The sequence below is a fragment of the Herpailurus yagouaroundi genome, unplaced genomic scaffold, assembly GCF_014898765.1.
Source record: "Herpailurus yagouaroundi ecotype Mexico unplaced genomic scaffold, PumYag 141, whole genome shotgun sequence".
NCBI classification, from domain to species: domain Eukaryota; kingdom Metazoa; phylum Chordata; class Mammalia; order Carnivora; family Felidae; genus Herpailurus; species Herpailurus yagouaroundi.
Genome location: NW_024412396.1, coordinates 39,984,970 through 40,003,043, shown reverse-complemented (window position 1 = coordinate 40,003,043; position 18,074 = coordinate 39,984,970). Strand labels below are relative to the sequence as shown.

The 18,074-nt window shown below is 42.7% G+C and overlaps 1 protein-coding gene and 1 long non-coding RNA gene across 6 annotated transcripts in view; one reads left to right on the top strand and one right to left on the bottom strand.

Annotated features, from left to right (window-relative positions):
• LOC121031898 (uncharacterized) overlaps positions 1-24 on the top strand; it is a 10,785-nt gene extending 10,761 nt beyond the window's left edge. The window contains exon 3 of the long non-coding RNA XR_005790955.1: positions 14-24. This is a non-coding gene — a long non-coding RNA (uncharacterized LOC121031898). The remainder of the gene's footprint in view (positions 1-13) is intronic.
• ZBTB1 (zinc finger and BTB domain containing 1) overlaps positions 1-18,074 on the bottom strand; it is a 27,535-nt gene extending 9,461 nt beyond the window's left edge. For 4 of the 5 annotated variants that reach the window (XR_005790954.1, XM_040477371.1, XM_040477369.1 and 1 more), the window contains exon 1: positions 17,961-18,074. The gene's annotated coding sequence lies outside the window, so the exon portion shown is untranslated. Of the gene's footprint in view, positions 1-13,503; positions 13,655-17,960 lie in introns of those variants that run through there. The other variant, XM_040477368.1, reaches the window with a different exon arrangement.

Below are 18,074 nucleotides of genomic sequence, written 5' to 3'. Positions count from 1 at the left end.
CTGGGTGGCTCAGTCGGATGAGCATCTGACTCTTGATTTTGGCTCAGGTCATTATCTCATGGTTCGTGGGATCAAAGCCCTCAGCGCGGAGCCTGCTTGGGATTCTCTCTCTCTCTCTCTCTCTCTCTCTCTCTCTGGCCCTTCCCCACTCACATGCTCGTGCTCTGTCTCTCTCAAAATAAATATTTTGTTAAAAAAAGAAACCCAAGGGGTGCCTGGGTGGCGCCGTCGGTTAAGCGTCCGACTTCAGCCAGGTCACGATCTCGCGGTCCGTGAGTTCGAGCCCCGCGTCAGGCTCTGGGCTGACAGAATCGTCAGGCTCCGATTCTGTGTCTCCCTCTCTCTCTGCCCCTCCCCCGTTCATGCTCTGTCTCTCTCTGTCCCAAAAATAAATAAATGTTGAAAAAAAAAAATTAAAAAAAAAAAAAAAGAAACCCAAGCTAAGGTATCAAAAACAAAAACCATCACTTTGGTTTCCTCAAACTATGTTGGGAATAACATTTACTAGATTTGAAAGGAAACAGTTTAAAAGTACCTGACGGATACAAACAATGAAAGTAAATAAAATAACAACTTAAACTGAAAGTTCATAAACTAAACTACAGAGTATTAAAAACTTAGGTAACGGGTATTAAGGAATCACTGCTCATATTTAAGTGTGTTGAATGTATTTTGGTTGTGTTAAAAGAGTCCCTATCTTTTAGATAAACACGCTAACATATTTATAGATGACGTGATATACCCTAAACTACACGTGAAAAAAATCCAGTGAGGTGGGTGCGGGGGCTATAGGTGATACAAAATTGGCCATTTATTGGCCATTTATTTTTGTAGGTTAAAAAAAAATTTTTTTAATATTTATTTATTATTGAGAGACAGAGACAGAGCATGAATGGGGGAGGGTCAGAGAGAGAGGGAGACACAGAATCTGAGGCAGGCTCCAGGCTCTGAGCTGTCAGCACAGAGCTTGACGCGGGGCCTGAACTCATGGACAGTGAGATCATGACCTGAGCCGAAGTTGGATGCTCAACTGACTGAGCCACCCAGGCACCCCCCACTAAAAATACTATTAATGTAGTGAGTTGACCTTGGGTAAAGGAGAGAAAAACATTAAAAGCACTAGAAGCCCTATCCATTATATTATAAAACTAAAATAGGATCCAATTTTAGCCTCAATTTTTTTTCATGGGGGCGGGGAGTTGGGGGTAGGGGGAGAGTGCACACAAGCAGGGGAGCGGGGCAGAGGGAGAGAAAGAGAAACTTAAGAAGGCTCCAAGCTCAGTGTAGAGCCTGACAGGAGGGCTCAATCCCATGACCGTGAGATCATGACCTGGGCCGAAATCAAGAGTCGGACGCTCAATCCATAGCCTCAGTTTTTAATCTGTATACATAAACTTCACTATCTTCTACTTAAAAACAAGTTCCTATACAACCTGAGCACAAAAAGAACATTTAACAAGCTGTTCAGAGACATTAAATGTTCACTCTTCAGTCCCCAAACCCTTCAATCCTTGCAATGGTAATTAAGAGGTATCTACAGTTTATTTCCACTTGCTTTTTATCTGTTCTTCACAGATCATATCTGGATCACACACCCTTTTTCCCCACTACCTAAAGACCCATCCCTCCTCCTTCTTCCTGTTCTTCCTGCCTAATGACACAGAGTTGCTTAGTCAGGGATATGCATCTAGTGAGTCTAGTAAAAAGACGGTGGCTTATCATGAGGACTAGCGCCTTCTTAAAATTGCAACCATTGTACCTTTTTGTAAGCCAAATCAAGCATGTCAATAGGCACAATATTTCAACCTTCTATAAGTCAGGTATCTATAACCAATGAGGAAGCATGCTTAGTATGTACCTAAATACAAAAAGCAATATATGCACAAAGATATCCATCAACATGTTATTTATAATTTGAAATGTCTGGTAATAAGGGAGTTGCAAGTGAACCCAGGTAAATCTACTACCTAAAATTAAAATTCACTGTCGTGTGGCCTTTAAAAATTAAATTAATGAACGAAGACTGCAGAAGAAAATGAGTAAGTTTCCAGGATGGAAAGTCAAGTAAATAAACAAAGGATATGAAATTATGTAACAATAACAATTATATAAAACAAATCCAAACAACAATCTCTTCTTCAAAGGGTGAGAAATACACACACACACACGTTGATCCCAAGCCCATTTTTTGTAGGATGAGTTTTTTTTGTAAAGAAGCTTTAACTTTATTGAATTCACAGCTTCTTAGACTTATTTATTTATTTTTATTAAAAAAAATTTTTTTTTCAACGTTTATTTATTTTTGGGACAGAGAGACAGAGCATGAACGGGGGAGGGGCAGAGAGAGAGGGAGACACAGAATCAGAAACAGGCTCCAGGCTCTGAGCCATCAGCCCAGAGCCTGACGCGGGGCTCGAACTCACAGACCGCGAGATCGTGCTGAAGTCCGACGCTTAACCAACTGCGCCACTCAGGCGCCCATTATTTTTTAATTTAAAGTCAAGCTAGTTAACATATAGCGTAGTACTGGTTTCAGGAGTAGAATTTAGTGATTCATTATTTACACTTAACACCCAGTGCTCATCCCAACAAGTGCCCTCCTTAATGCTCATTGCCCATTTAGCCCATCCCCCTACCCACCACACCTCCACCAACCTTCAGTTTGTTCTCTATTTTTTTATTTAAATCCAAGTTAGTTACATATAGTGTAACAATGATTTCAGGAAGAGAATTTAGTGATTCATCACCTACATATAACGCCCAGTGCTCATCCCAACAAGTGCCCTCCTCAATGCCCATCACCCATATTCCACACCCCCATCAACCCTCAGTTTGTTCTGTGTATTTAAGGGTCTTTTATGGCTTGTCTCCCTCTATGTTTTTATCTTATTTTTGCTTCCCTGTGTTCCCCATGTTCATCTATTGTGTTTCTTAAATTCCACATATGAATGAAATCATATAATTCTCTTCTCTAACTTATTCCACTTAGTATAATACAGTCTAATTCCATCCGCATTGTTGCAAATGACAAGATTTCATTCTTTTTGATTGCCAAGTTATATTCCATTGTGTGTGTGTGTGTGTGTGTACACACCCTATATGTATACATTTATTATATATTTATTATATATATATGCCACATCTTCTTTATCCATTCATCAGTCCATGGACATTTGGGCTCTTTCCATACTTTGGCTATTGTCAATAGTGCTGCTCTAAACATTGGGGTGCATGTGCCCCTTCGAATCAGCACTCCTGTATCCTTTGGATAAATACCTAGTGGTGCAATTGCTGGGTCATAGGGTAGTTCTATTTTTAATTTTTTTGAGGAAAGTCCATACTGTTTTCCAGAGTGGCAGCACCATAGGATGAGATTTCTAGGTCTATAGTCATTTTGTAGGATTCACAGAGAACTTTAATGAATAATAAAGAGAAAGGGGCAGAAGGATAGATGTTATCTCAAAACAAATCTCCTAATAAGAGTTGTTAAAAAATGAAACAAACTCTTCCGGATGATAACGAATGCCCTGCACGGAAGAGGGATGAAATGTCGATGAGGACGGGATGGGAGGATAGAAGGAAAAGAACACAGGCTCTGCGTCAGAGAGAGCGGAGTTCCAATCTAGCTTCGCCGCCTTTGGTAACTTATTTACCCTCACTGGTCCCAAATTTCCCGAACTTTCAAAGTGGGGATAATACGTCAAATAACATATCACATACAAGGATTCATATAACACGGCAGTGGTGGTGGTGGTCATGCATATTCTAAGCAGCAGGAGCTAAGTTTGACTAGTCAGCTAACCTTAAGGTTTCCTTCCAAACAGCAGTCTAGTAGGAGGAACACCAGCAGTTAATCTGTGAAGACGTGCAGGTTTTTCATATCCTGTGCTTAATATAATGACATAAAGACATTAGGGGAGCATGGGTGGCTCGGTCGGTTAAGCGTCCGACTTCGGCTCAGGTCATGATCTCACGGTCCGTGAGTTCGAGCCCCGCGTCGGGCTCTGTGCTGACAGCTCGGAGCCTGGAGCCTGTTTCAGATTCTGTGTCTCCCTCTCTCTCTGCCCCTCCCCTGTTCATGCTCTGTCTCTCTCTGTCTCAAAAATAAATAAACGTTAAAAAAATAAATAAATCAAATAAAAAATAAAAAGGTTTCCTTCCAAACAGTAGTCTAGCAGGAGGAACGCCAGCAGTTAATCTGCGAAGATGTGCAGGTTTTTCATATCCTGTGCTTAATACAATGACATAAAGACATTAGGGGCACCTGGGTGGCTCTGTCGGTTAAGCGTCCAACTCTTGATTTCGGCCCAGGTCAGGATCTGATGGTTCGTGGGGTTGAGCTCGGCGTTGGGCTCTGCCCTGAGAGCGAGGAGCCTACTTAGGATTCTCTCTCTGCACCCCCTGCCCCCCCCCCGCCGCCCCTTCCCTGCTTGTGCTCTCTTTTTCTCTAAATAAATAAATAAATAAATAAATAAACTTAAAAAAAAAAAAAAGAGCTGAAAAGTTCCAAGACCTAATCTAAATGGAAAGCAGGGTTTTTTTTTAAAAATTTTTTTAAATGTTTATTTATTTTTGAGAGAGAGAGACAGACCATGAGCAGGTGAGGGTCAGAGAGGGAGACATGGAATCCGAAGCAGGCTCCAGGCTCTGAGCTGGCAGCACAGAGCCCGATGTGGGGCTCGAACCCAAGAACAGTGAGATCATGACCTGAGCCAAAGTCGGACGCTCAACCGACTGAGCCACCCAGGCACCCCTAAATGGAAAGCAGTTTTATGGCCAGCAACCAAAACTGTTGCAAGTACATCCAAGACCAATATGATAGGCACCTCTCTAGAGAAAATCAGATTCAGTGAAGTTAGTAAAAATGCATCCGTGTTAATATAAACACTACACTAGAACAAGAGCACCAACAGAATTTGAACACACATTTGTCAATGCAACGAATATTCCTTGAGTGCTCTGGGGCACCAGGCACTATATAAAGTACTGAGAATCGGCAATAGCACAGGTATTCTGCAATCTCAGGGATACATTGTTGAGAATTTTGGCTTTTTCTACACTAGTGACTTCAACACTTATTCAGTAAAGTACCTTCTCTATGGAAGAGAGCATCATGCTCTTGTGGAGAGAACACAGGACTCTGGGTCAGAAAGGCATGGGTATGAACCCCACTGTCTTCACAGGTCTCTGCATTCCTACCTTCCCCTCAGAGAGCTCAAGGCCAAACAAAATTCATGCTAAGACTACAGTTTCTAGGCTGACCTAGAATTGTAGTTTCATCAATATTATTATGCAAATATCCACATTCTGAGTAAAACTAACTTTAAAAAGTAGAGTAACTTTAAAAAAAATTTTTAAGTTTATTTATTTATTTTGAGAGAGACAGAGACAGAGACAGCATGAGTGGGGTGAGGGGTAGAGAGAGAGGGGGAGAGAGAGAGAGAGAGAGAGAGAATCCCGAGCAGGCTCTGCCCTGTCAGCACAGAGCCTGATGGAGGGCTCAAACCCACGAACCATGAGATCATGACCTGAGCCGAAACGAAGAGTCGGATGCTTAACCAACTGAGCCACCCAGGCACCCCAAAAGTAGAGTAACTTTTTTTTTTTAATTTTTTTTTACATTTATTTATTTTTGAGAAAGAGTGAGACAAAGCGTGAGCGGGGGAGGGGCAGAGACAGAAGGAGACCCAGAATCCGAAGCAGGCTCCAGGCTCTGAGCAGTCAGCACAGAGCCCAACGGGGGGCTCGAACCCACGAACTGTGAGATCATGACCTGAGCCAAAGTCGAACACTCAACCAACTGAGCTACCCAGGCACCCCAGTAGAGTAACTTTTAATAACAATCCTTCACATATTAGTACCAATAATTTTGTTCTTATTACACCTCACTTATTACACAGAAAAACTTTGAGAAGGCTTAATAACACCAACAAAACAACCCCAAAAAACAAAAAAAGAAGAGAGGTGGGGCATGGAATCTGGGGTGAAGGATCTAAATTCTTGTGAGACTTTTAGCTTGTGATCTATCTCTTAAGAATACTTTTTTGCATTAAAAATTTTAAACCTCATGGACTTATTCTTTTAATCTTTTCTTATGTTTATTCATTTTTGAGAGAGAGGGAGAGAGAGCGGGGGAGGGACAAAGAGAGAGGGAGACAGAGGACCTGAAGCAGGCTCCATGCTGACAGCAGAGAGCCTCATGTGGGGCTTGAACTCACAAACCGCAAATCATGACCTGAGCCAAAGCTGGATGCTTAACCAACTGAGCCACCCAAGTGCCCTGATTTTTTTTTTTTTAGAGAGAGAGAGAAAGTGAGCAGGGGAGAGGGGCAGAGAGAGAGAGAGAGAGAGAGAGAGAGAGAGAGAGAATCTCAAGCAGGCTCCATGCTCAGCATGGAGCCCAACACGAGACTCAATCCCATGACCCTGGGATCATGACCTGAGCCAAAACCAAGAGTCAGACCCTCAATTGAATGAGCCACCCAGGCGCCCCCTTTTTGAAAATATTTTTTTACATTCATTTACAGTAAATTTAATTAATTAAAAACAATTTTATTCAAATTCCAAAATAAGTTTTCTCCTTTCAGTTTTTTTGATATTAATAATGCTACTAAAACTTAGTTAACTTTACATTATAGTAAAGCTTGCAAACGTTTTAAATAAAAGGATTGCTTATATCTTAGCTGTTCTTATTTTTATTTATTTTATTTTTGTAAGTTTTAATTTTAATTCCAGTATAGTTAGCCTACAGTGTAATATTAGTTTCAGGTGTACAATGTAGTGACTCAATATTCCATACATCACCCAGTGCTCATCACAAGTGCACTCCTTAATCCCCATCACCTATCACTCATCCCCCCCATCCACCTCCCTTCTGGTAACGTTTGTTCTCTATAATTGACAGTCTGTTTCTTGGTTTGTGTGTGTCTTTCCCCCCCTGCCCTTTTCCCACTTGTTTTGTTTCTTAAATGCCACATATAAGTAAAATCAAATGGTATTTGTCTTTCTCTGACTTATTTTGCTTAGCATTATACTCTCTAGCTCCATCCACATCATTGCAAATGGCAAGATTTCATTCTTTATGGCTGAATACTATTCCTTTGTGTATATATACCACATCGCCTTCATCCTTTCATCAATCAATGGATACTTGGGCTGCCCCCATATCTTGGCTATTGTCAATAATGCTACTATAAACTTGGGGGTTCTTTAATCATTTTGAATTAGTGTTTTTATTTTGTGTGTGTAAATATCCAGTGATGTGATTACTGGATTATAGGGTAGTTCAGTTTTTAACATTTTGAGGAACCTCCATCTGTTTTCCACAGTGGCTGCACCAATTTGCATTCCCATCAACAGTGCAAGAGCGTTTAGCTCTTCTTGTCTTTATAACTGAATCTGTGATTGCTTATATTATATACTAGCTATATCACTAGTGAAACAAATTTATTACAGCTAGAAGTCAAGGGCTGGGACTGAGAGCACAACTTCAAGTGTGATCCAAAGTCAAGAGTTCTAAGGCCAGATGGATATCTGTGTGCATGCAGTTCTCCAGGAAAAGAAAGAAGTTAGGTGATGGGACACATTTTACGCTGGATTTTAAAATTTTTAGTTTGAAAGTTTCATCTCAAATTCAAAAACAGCCGCCAAGCACAGTAAGCATATGAATTTAGATATTCACAGATTTTTAGAGTTTAGAGACTTCTAATCTGATCCAACATTCTTATTTCATAGAACAGCAAAGATCTGACTGTTAAACAGTGTATCAAGGGGACAGTTAACCGTGGTAAAGTAGGTACTAGGATTAGGATTACAGAACAAGGACATACAACCACTCAAAGGGGTACGAACCCCTTGTAAAGGGCACTGAGTGCCCTTCTGCAAAGAACACTCAGCAAGGACTGGGCATGAGTCCCTCATACAGGATTTACTGGCCAGGCACTCTTGCACAAGTGACTACCCACATCTGAACTGTAATGCTCTTTTATCTGTATACGTGCATCTGGTCTTACCCAGTAGACGTGTCCCCTAAATTATACTGTGCAAGCTATTTCAGTAAATTTCTCACTGACATAGGAAGGTATCAGAAATACTTTTCCTTCATCACTAAATCTCTTAAACTGGGAAAAAAGTTTTGCCGAAAGTTTCTTTTGCTTCCACCTTAGTCATGTGATAACTGAAGAACCTATAAATAAGCATATAAACTGAATGAAGGGGCACCTGGGTGGCTCAGTCAGTTAAGAGTCCAACTCTTGGTTTCGGCTCAGGTCATGATCTCAATCTTGTGAGACTGAGTCCCACATTGAGCTCCGCACTGGGCATGGAGACTGTGTAAGATTCTCTCTCTCCCTCTGCCTCTCCCTCACTCTTGCTTGCTCCTGCTCTCTCTCCGCCTCCCCCCAAAATTAACTAATTAAAATAAAGTGATTGAAAAAGTCACTTACAGTAATTTTGGAGTGACTCCTTCTGTAAAGCAAATCATCTTTTTGTAATGTGTGCCATAGGCCACGGAGGCCTCCCCGGGGACAGTGTGCATTGCCTCAGTGAGAATCTGCAGCAGAGTCTAGCATCAGACTCTCGATTCAGTGCCCCCATCTCTCAACTACTAACAATTACCTCTGGATCTCAAAGGTCATTTAGGTATATACATTCATTTCCTCATACCTATTTCCGTGTCTTCTATGATTGGATATATGTATAGGGATTTACTTTGAGGGTTATAGACTATCCTTTTAAAAATCCTGAAATGAAATGAAAGGGCTCTCTCATGTTAATAAAGCAGAGTATCAAGAGTGTATTGAACATCTACAACATTCCTAACATTGCATAAAGCATCGAAGTAGAGGGTGAAAAGGAGGGTCAACATAGAACTAATTACAAATGAGGGGTTAAATTTTAAACCAAGAAACAATTTGAGAATAATTACTAAATCAAACTGAATAAAGTTCAGCAAGAGCTGGAGGGGGGAATAAAAGCATGATTGTACTACAAGAGCGGGCGTTAGGAAAGGCGGAAGCTTTGAGTGAGGACCTGATGAGTGAGTAGAACAGAGAAAAATAGAGAATAAGATTAGAGGCATTGCAGGCATCTGCACAAGGGTGGATGTAAATAATTGGAGAGGGATACAGAGCAGCACACACGAAAGCATGAAGATGTAATGGGATGGAAGACAGGTACACTTCACCAAACTGGTAAATGGAGGTTTTGAAGGTAGAGTGAATGACAAGTGTAACACAACAACGATAGGAATAGCCAACACTTGCTAAGCGCTCCTATCGGTGGTCAGGCTCTAGTCTAAGAGAGTGTGTGTGTGTGTGTGTGCGCGCGTGCAACGTTATATAACTTCTGTAAGGCCACAGAGGACCTGGTGAGATGAGAACACAGGCAATGTGACTCTTGGCCTCGATGATTTTGCCACCTGTAAAAAATAAGGTCACCCTGGTGAAATCCTTTCTTGGAATACCATTTTCCAGGGTATAGAGTCCAATCTCTAAATTTAAACTTAATGAAGTTCTTTAGGTTTTCTTGAAATTTCCAGGCAGAACCAGTTTTGTAGATGCTCGCAAAGGTAAAAAGTTTCACTTCAAGGCACTTACATGACAGACACGATCAAGTTTAGACAATTTTATTCACTTTTTAGAACAGGCATTCTGGCTAGCTATTAGACTGTAAATTCAGTACTTAGCACAGGAAGTTCTGAAATTATAATTGGGTTATGTTCCAAAACTTTATTTTTAAGTTAGTTCTTTGGAACTTGAAACACATATTCCCATAGAAACAATGCTATAAATGGTGAGTCAGTTCTATGCTCACACGCTAAAGTCTTTTAAAACCCTAATGGCGCTTTACATTAGTCCCAACAGTGCCAGAGCATGCCTTTTATCATTTACACTAACAGAGGTATCATACAGCAATGCATACTACACTGAACCCGAAAGGCTAAGGATGAGACTTCAAGGCTCTCATGCTCCCTGTGCCCAGCACACACGTCCCCCACATAGTTGGTACTTAATGCATGCTTGGCAAATGAAAGTATTAAGTAAGAGCCCAGGAAGCAGGCACCAATAGGTTTGGATACGAACTCTACCACTTATTTAGCTATGAGGAAACATCTTTACCTCTCTAAACCTGCTTTTCTCATCTACAGAACAGGGATACTCATACTCCTTACGGGATTCTCATACAAATTAGAGACCAGGGGCGCCTGCATGGCTTCAGTCGATCAAGTGAAGTGACCGACTTCGGCTCATGTCATGATCTGATGGTCCGTGAGTTCGAGCCCCACACTGGGCTCTGTGCTGACAGCTCGGGGGCTGGGGCCTGCTTCAGATTCTGTGTCTCCCTCTCTCTCTCTGCCCTTCCCCCATTCATGCTCTGCCTCTCTCAAAAATAAACTTAAAAAAAATTTGTTTTAAATAAATCAGAGATGACAATTTCTTCTTGTCTTTTCAGTCAAGCACAATACAATTTTTCTTAAATATTAATGTCATCATTGTGAACATACTTCATAGAATTTTACAAAGCGATCAAGTTCAACCTGATGCTTTACACATGAGAAAGCAAAGTGAGGCCCTAAGAGGTTAAGAGACATACTCAAGATCACCTCCAGTTGTAGTGGCTGACAGCAAAGGTCCCCATCTCCTCAATCCTGGTCCAGGGCTCTTCCTCCTGTTCTGCAACCCCGAGTGCAACACCAACTACCTCTCTGCCCTATGCTCTGCATCAGTTGTGTTTTGCTAAAACACAGCTGTTCAAACTGGCAAGGGTTGTTTGCACCTACACAAAATGGCCTCAAACTGTTGTGCTTTTGGAGGCTGTGGTTTGCTGGCTGGTTAGTATTCTGTCTTGCTTGTCAAGCCAACAGCTATCACTTCTAAAACGGGTGCTGATCTCCTGCTGCCCACCATTGCAACCCGTTAGGGGTTAAGAAATTAGACAAAAACTCATTGAAACTGAATCTACATAATTTAATTTTCTGAGAGGACCTAAGGGAAATGTTCTGTAAGATAAGGGTTTAGTTCCTGCACTTTGTTTCATCTATTTTATTTTTTAATGTTTTTATTTATTTTTGAGAGAAATAGAGTGCAAGTGGGTGAGGGGCAGAGAGAGGGAGACACAGAATCCGAAGCAGGCTCCAGGCTCTGAGCGGTCAGCACAGAGCCCGACGTGGGGTTTGAACTCATGAACCGTGAGATCATGACCTGATGTTTCATCTATTTTGATCGCTCATAGGCAACAAACTGCCATTACTCTTGATTCTGGCCAGGGCACTGGATAGTGAGGTAGCCAACCAACTAACTTCTGAGTAAGTGAGTTGTTCCTAGGTCTAGGAAATAAATTTGTCCACACAGAAAGCAAAGGGAACATAGTGGCTTCTGGAATACTTCTCTCTCCCTCCAGAAGTAGAAGAGGAAAAGTATTTACTCTAGGCCATCCCTACATTTTGATCTGTTCATCTTAAAGAGGCAACATGGCATCTTCCGACCACTAGAGGGCACTGTGTGAACAGCAGGCTTCTCAGCAAAAGGCAGCTTTTACCAGGAAGTCACTTTTTTTGCACGTGGCATTGGTATTCTTGGTAATTTTAGGGTTCATTTTTTAGAAGTTATATCTGTACCTCTGTGACTTTGGGGACCCACCTAAATCTGCCCCTCCCCCTTGTATTCTCTGTCTCAGCAGGCACTGCCATGCACCAATCACCCAGGCTACTTGCCAGTCACCTGGGACTTCTCCCACCCTTAACAGTCAACTGTCGAGTCTCACCAATTTTCTGTTTCTCAAATCTACTCCTCTATTCCATCCCTACCTTCCCTGCCCTCCTGAGGTCTCTATCATCACTCCTGAGTTATTACAACAAACGATTCATAAAGAACACAAATCGTGCCATCTATGCCTCCCTTCACATATCCTCAGGCTAAAAAGTAAAAACTCCTTAGCAAAGCATACTGAGCCGTCCATGCCCACCCATCTAGTCTTATGTTTGGATACCTCTTGCTTCAAACTCCATTCTCAAGCAGCACAAAACTGCTTGTCCCCCCACTCCTCTTGAATGTATTTCTTACCTCCATTTTTACTCATGCTGATTGATTGGTTCTTCTGCCTGAACCTCCCACATATCTAACAGTGTATCACCTCCTCCAGAAAGCCTTCTGTAACACCTCCCTCTCCCACTATTTTAGGTTTTGATATTACTCTGTATCATCTCCTTATTTTGCACTTATTACGCTATGTTTTAATCATCAGAACAGCAACGTAAAGTAGGTGTTAAAAAGCACAGACTAACCAGATCGCCTGGGTCCAAATTCCGGCTCTGCCACTTATTAGGTGTGTGACCTTGAACATGTCCGTAAGCAATCTGTACCTCAATTCTCTCATCTGAGAAGGGATGATAATCCTTCCTAGTGTTTAGAGTTATCACAAGGTAGTGGCTGTCACAGAGTAAATGCTAAATAAGAACTGGCTACCGCAGTTATCTGTGCGTCTGTCGGAAGGTCTCCCCACTAGATTAGGAGGAGCAACCTGAAGACAAGGCCGTTAGCTTGCTGAATGAGCAGCAAGAGAGGCAGTTCTAGAACAATGGGAAGTACTGGCCAGGCTCCCCCCCCCCCGCCCCCCGCAGATCTACCCGACTTTTCAAACTGTATTGTCTCCAATTTCTCCACTTATAACCCCATTTTTCTTGTTTAAGTCCAACCAAAACCCTGAAAAGTTCACTCTTATATAATTAAAAGTCCATGAAATGAAACCAATAAAAAAAGTATCATAAAAACTATGTTCATTCTAAGAAGCTTAACTCCCTTTTTAAGCATTAAATCTATTTAAGCTTTAAGATTCCCCTTCATCCCAAAGGACCTACCACAGCAAAGGCCTTCGTGCTTTCATATATGTGATTCCCTTTGCTTAGAACCTTTTTGATGTCCAGTCACTCTTTTGGGAATTCTTTTCCTGATCCTAGGGTAATGCAAAATGCAGATGCCCTCTGTTCTAAAACAGCCCCTATCTACAACTATAGGATGCTGTGTCCACCACACTCTCTTGGCAGAGATTACAATTATAATTATATAATTTTGTTTTGCTGTAAGCTCGAGATCAAGGCATTGTCTTCGTCATCACTGTATCCCGAGCCCTAAGGATTGCCTGGCATTTAGTTAATATTCGATCAGTCTTGATTGAATATGTTGAAGAAGGTAAATTTTATTTTGCCTATCAATTTGTGGTTGTTGTTGTTAGTAATTTCTTCAATGTTGTTGTTGTTAGTGATTTCTACAATCATGGGGCTTAAACTCATGACCTGGAGATCAAGAGTCACATGCTCCATGAACTGAACCAGCCAGGTGTCCAATTTTTTGTATTATTTCAATCATGGCAGCTTTTATATAGTGGTCAAAAATTTACAAAGCAATTTCCCATACATCATACAACTGATTCTCACAACAATCCTGAGATAGGTATTGTTATTATCCTCATTTTCTGAATGTAAATGGTTGATATTCAGGTGCTCACCTTGTAAGTAGGATGTGGGACTCAAACTCTGAAGTCTTGCTTCAGGGCCCTAAGTTTCAGCTTTTATAAACCAGACAACACACTCGGGGCGCCTGGGTGGCTCTGTTGGTTGAGCGACCGACTTCAGCTCCGTTCATGATCTTGCAGTTTGTGAGTTTGAGCCCCGCGTTGGGCTCTGTGCTGACAGCTCAGGGCCTGGAGCCTACTTCAGATTCTATGTCTCCCCCTCTCTCTACCCTTCCCCTGCTCACATTCTGTGTCTGTCTCTCAATAATAAATAAACGTTAAAAAAAATTTTTTTTAAATAAATAAACCAGACAACACTCTCTCCATGGCAATGACTATTAACTGAAGTGCCCCTTTGGAACATGCTAAGCCTCCCAGTCACCCACTCTCACACAGCCCCACATTGCAGGCAGAACGCCCTGCCCCTTCCGCATCTCCTCTTCCATCTGCTGACTCCCACCGTCCATCAGAGCAAGCCCCCCCCCCCAATACTAAAGACATACAGTGGGGATGGAGCTCTTTAGTTAGCTCTAAAAAGGATTATGTGGGGGCGCCTGGGTGGCGCAGTCGGTTAAGCGTCCGACTTCAGCCAAGTCACGATCTCACGGTCCGTGAGTTCGAGCCCCGCATCGGGCTCTGGACTGATGGCTCAGAGCCTGGAGCCTGTTTCCGATTCTGTGTCTCCCTCTCTCTCTGCCCCTCCCCCGTTCATGCTCTGTCTCTGTCTGTCCCAAAAATAAATAAACGTTGAAAAAAAAATTAAAAAAAAAATAAATAAAATAAAAAAAATAAAAAGGATTATGTGTATCTCACATAGACAACAAATGGAAAATCTGGTTGGGGCTTTAATGCTTCAATTTCCCAATTTTACTTGGAAAACGATTTTTTAATGTGTATTTATTTATTTTGAGAGCGCAAGTGTGCACACATGAGTGGGAGTCGGGGAGGGGCAGAGAGAGCGGGAGGGAGAGAATCCCACGTTGGCTTGTGCTGTTAGCACAGAGCCTGAGGCAAGGCTCAATCTCATGAACTGTGAAATCATGACCTGAGCCAAAATCAAGAATCTGATGCTTAACCAACTGAGCCACCCAGGTGCCCCTGCAAATGATTTTACACTCAAAGTGGTGTAAAAAGACCAGTGTCCCCAACACTATCAAATAACCAATGGTGTGATTAAACTTTTATGTACTACTTTGGGGCTTTGTTTTCAGAGCATCATCAGCTACTTCACATGCATTCTTCTTGAATATGCCAGGCTAAGTCATAAATGACTCTGGGCTTTGACTAAGAGCTCCTGTAGTTACCATACAAGCCACAAACAGAAGTTAGAATCTATATTAAATATGTACCATCTCCTTCCATGCCACATCTAAAAACTGTAGTCATGAATCTCCTTCTTTGTTCTAATTCTCTTTCCTTGATGTTTGGCATGCTGCCTCTAGGTACTATTCAAGAGGAACCCCTCTCGCCATATCAGCACAGGAACATCTTGGCAGTGGTCTTCATGGCAAATTCAGCCACTCCTTCCCAACTACAAAGTTATGAAACTCTCTACAAATATGAGGCTTTTGGTTTTGTTTTATTTTTTTAATGAGTTTGGCCAGTAGAAATCAACCCATCAGAAGCTGGACATCAACATCAGCATGAAAAAAGTGTGAGAACTAGCTTACCACAGTACAGTAAGTACTTCGTAAGGACAAACCTAAAATAGCAGCCCTGTTATATTTAAACGCTCACGTCTGTTACTTGATCATAGAATTTTAAACCAGTCCAAAGCGAAACATTCCCTTTTTCTCCACCTAGCCAATTCTCACCAACCTGAGTAGTGAACAGAGAACATAAGGCCATGAATCATCACAGGCCATCCTTAGGCAGGGTTCTGAAGCACACACAACAGCACGATCAAATGTTGCCTTCTCTTGTTTTAAACAAGGAATTGACTGTTAACAGTGATTATCTCTGGGGAGTGGGAATCAAAATGATTTTTGTTTTTGTATTTTATGTACTTTAGTATTGGCTGAATTTTTACAAACAGCATGGATTTTATAATAAGTATTTCCATTTTGAGGAAAAAATAGGTACGAATCACTTTTAATTTGGTTCACATGAAAGTACATAAGAATAACAATGCCGGGCGCCTGGGTGGCGCAGTCGGTTAAGCGTCCGACTTCAGCCAGGTCACGATCTCGCGCTCCGTGAGTTCGAGCCCCGCGTCGGGCTCTGGGCTGATGGCTCGGAGCCTGGAGCCTGTTTCCGATTCTGTGTCTCCCTCTCTCTCTGCCCCTCCCCCGTTCATGCTCTGTCTCTGTCTGTCCCATAAATAAATAAAAACGTTGAAAAAAAATTAAAAAAAAAAAAAGAATAACAATGCCAATATTTCAGGGCAAAATACATTAGCACAAGAAAAAACAACAGGAGAAAACATCCTATACAGACCAAAGAGCCCTCTCAAACAGATGTTTTTCAAACATACCTCAGTTGTTTTAGAAGACAACAGATTACAGCTTAAAAATAAAAATCTATGGACACTTTTCTACATTTGTATCTCACAGGGTTTCCTCCCCCTTGGCCTAGAAGGTTAATAGGAAAGTCTTAGCACTTTCCTGGCTGGAGAAGGAGAGGCCTGAAACAGGCACTTCTTTTCTCTTGCACATTAGGATATGAAATGCTGCTGCAAGGAACACAGAGACACTCTGAAAAAGCTCCATGAACTTATCATCCCCAGAGCCTGGCAAAAGAAGAGAATAAGGAAACAGTACAGAAATCTAGCCGTTAATGTGAAATCAAAACACAAGGTCAAGAGCAAGTGGCTGAGACTGTGTTCATGCCCTGCTGAGGTCCTGGTTAAATATGGTTTCTTTTTCTCTGACAGTGAGGCACCAGGGCTCCCCCACTACTTCCCCAAAATAGGCCATCACATTGGAGTGGGAAGAATAGAAAGGCTTCAGAAAAGGCTACTCAACTTGAGTTATTCTATACTGTGATAACTTGGTCATAATGGAGAAATCTCCTAAAATGAATATAAGATGTTAAGTAAAGGCTCTACATGAGACTGTCTTTATTAATCTTTGAAAATAGTTTCACATCCACTATGCTTCAGTTTTCTGAGATGAGGAAGCCCCTATCTAGCTCCCAAAGCCATTCAGTTATTACTGAGACTTTATCAGATATCCAGCAAGTTAATCAAAAGTAAAAGTTTTGAGGTTGGAACGGCCAGCTATCATTCAACCTTCATGTTTTTGTATCCCAATTCTCCCATCATATCCACTTGCACTGATAAAATTTCATAGAATCTAATTTCTTCGTTTCTAAGAAGGTGGTGATTGCTTTGAAGCTAACATGAGACCTGCATCCTTCACCAATTCTGCTCCAAAGTGACTTGAACTTCAACTCGGAAACTGATTCTAAGTCGCCTCAAAAAGCCTGGAACCAGTCCTTGGGTTGGAGAAAATTGTTCCTGTAATAGTTTTCCTGCCTTGAGACATGCTGTATGGAAATATACTTAGGCCAATGGAGAATCTGCGCGTACCTACCATGCTGAAGCTCGATTTAGGAGTATTATTACACACATACAAATGCCCTACTGTCCCCAGAAAACATCAAGGACTTTCATCAACATCTCCCCGACGCTCCCAATTTGGAAAAGGTCATGTCAACCTTCCAGATCATACGGACACGTTGCTTAGGTAAAAAAAGGGAGGCTGAGAGTGTGGCTGAGCTCAGACCCAAGCCTACATATTTTAGTGGTAACGACTCCCGATCTACACCCAACACATTTACCGAACACTAACAGAACTTCTAGCAAGCGCCCACCACTGGAATCGAAAGCACTTTCTTCCCAGGAAACACAGCTTTTCCATTGAAAATTCCCAAACCCGAGACCCACTACTTTTTTAGTGAACAAAAAGCGTGTGTGCCGGCAAGAGGGGGTGGAAAAGAGCGTGGCAAGAATTTGCACGGCTCTTACGCCTCCTCCCTCGGAGCGCGCCCAAGTCTGCGGCCTCGGGCTCCGGGACACTTCCCCTCCCACCCGCCGAGGAGCCGCAGCTGTAAGTTGAGAGAAGCGGGCTCTGGGCACGTCAATCAACCGGGTCCTCCCGCCTCCCGTCTACACCTCCCCTCCCCTCCCCTCCCCCCCCCCCCCAAGAAAAAATAAAGGCAGAGAAAGAAAGGGAAAAGAAGGTAACTAATTTGGGAACTAGTCTTCGCCGGGGCTTCGCCTCCGACCCAGGGAGGCCGCAGGTCCCGGACGAGGCGCGCGGGCGAACGGCGGGATCGAGCAGGCGGCCCGGCAGCCGCCAGTCGCCGGGTCCTCGCGGCGCGTCCTCCGCGCTCGGGATCCCCGCACGGGTCGGCACCGCTCCGGCACCGCACTCCGCCAGGCCGGCGGCCCGCGTCCTCCCGCCCTGGCCAAAGTTGCGCAAATAGCCCCACAACTGGCAGATACTCACCGGCCGCAGCAGGAACCGGGGCTGCGGAGGTTTTAGGGAGTTTAAGGCAAATCAGCCACGGGAAAGGCGGGCGGAGGCGAAGGGGCCGCGAGCTGCAGTGGCGGCGGCGCGCGG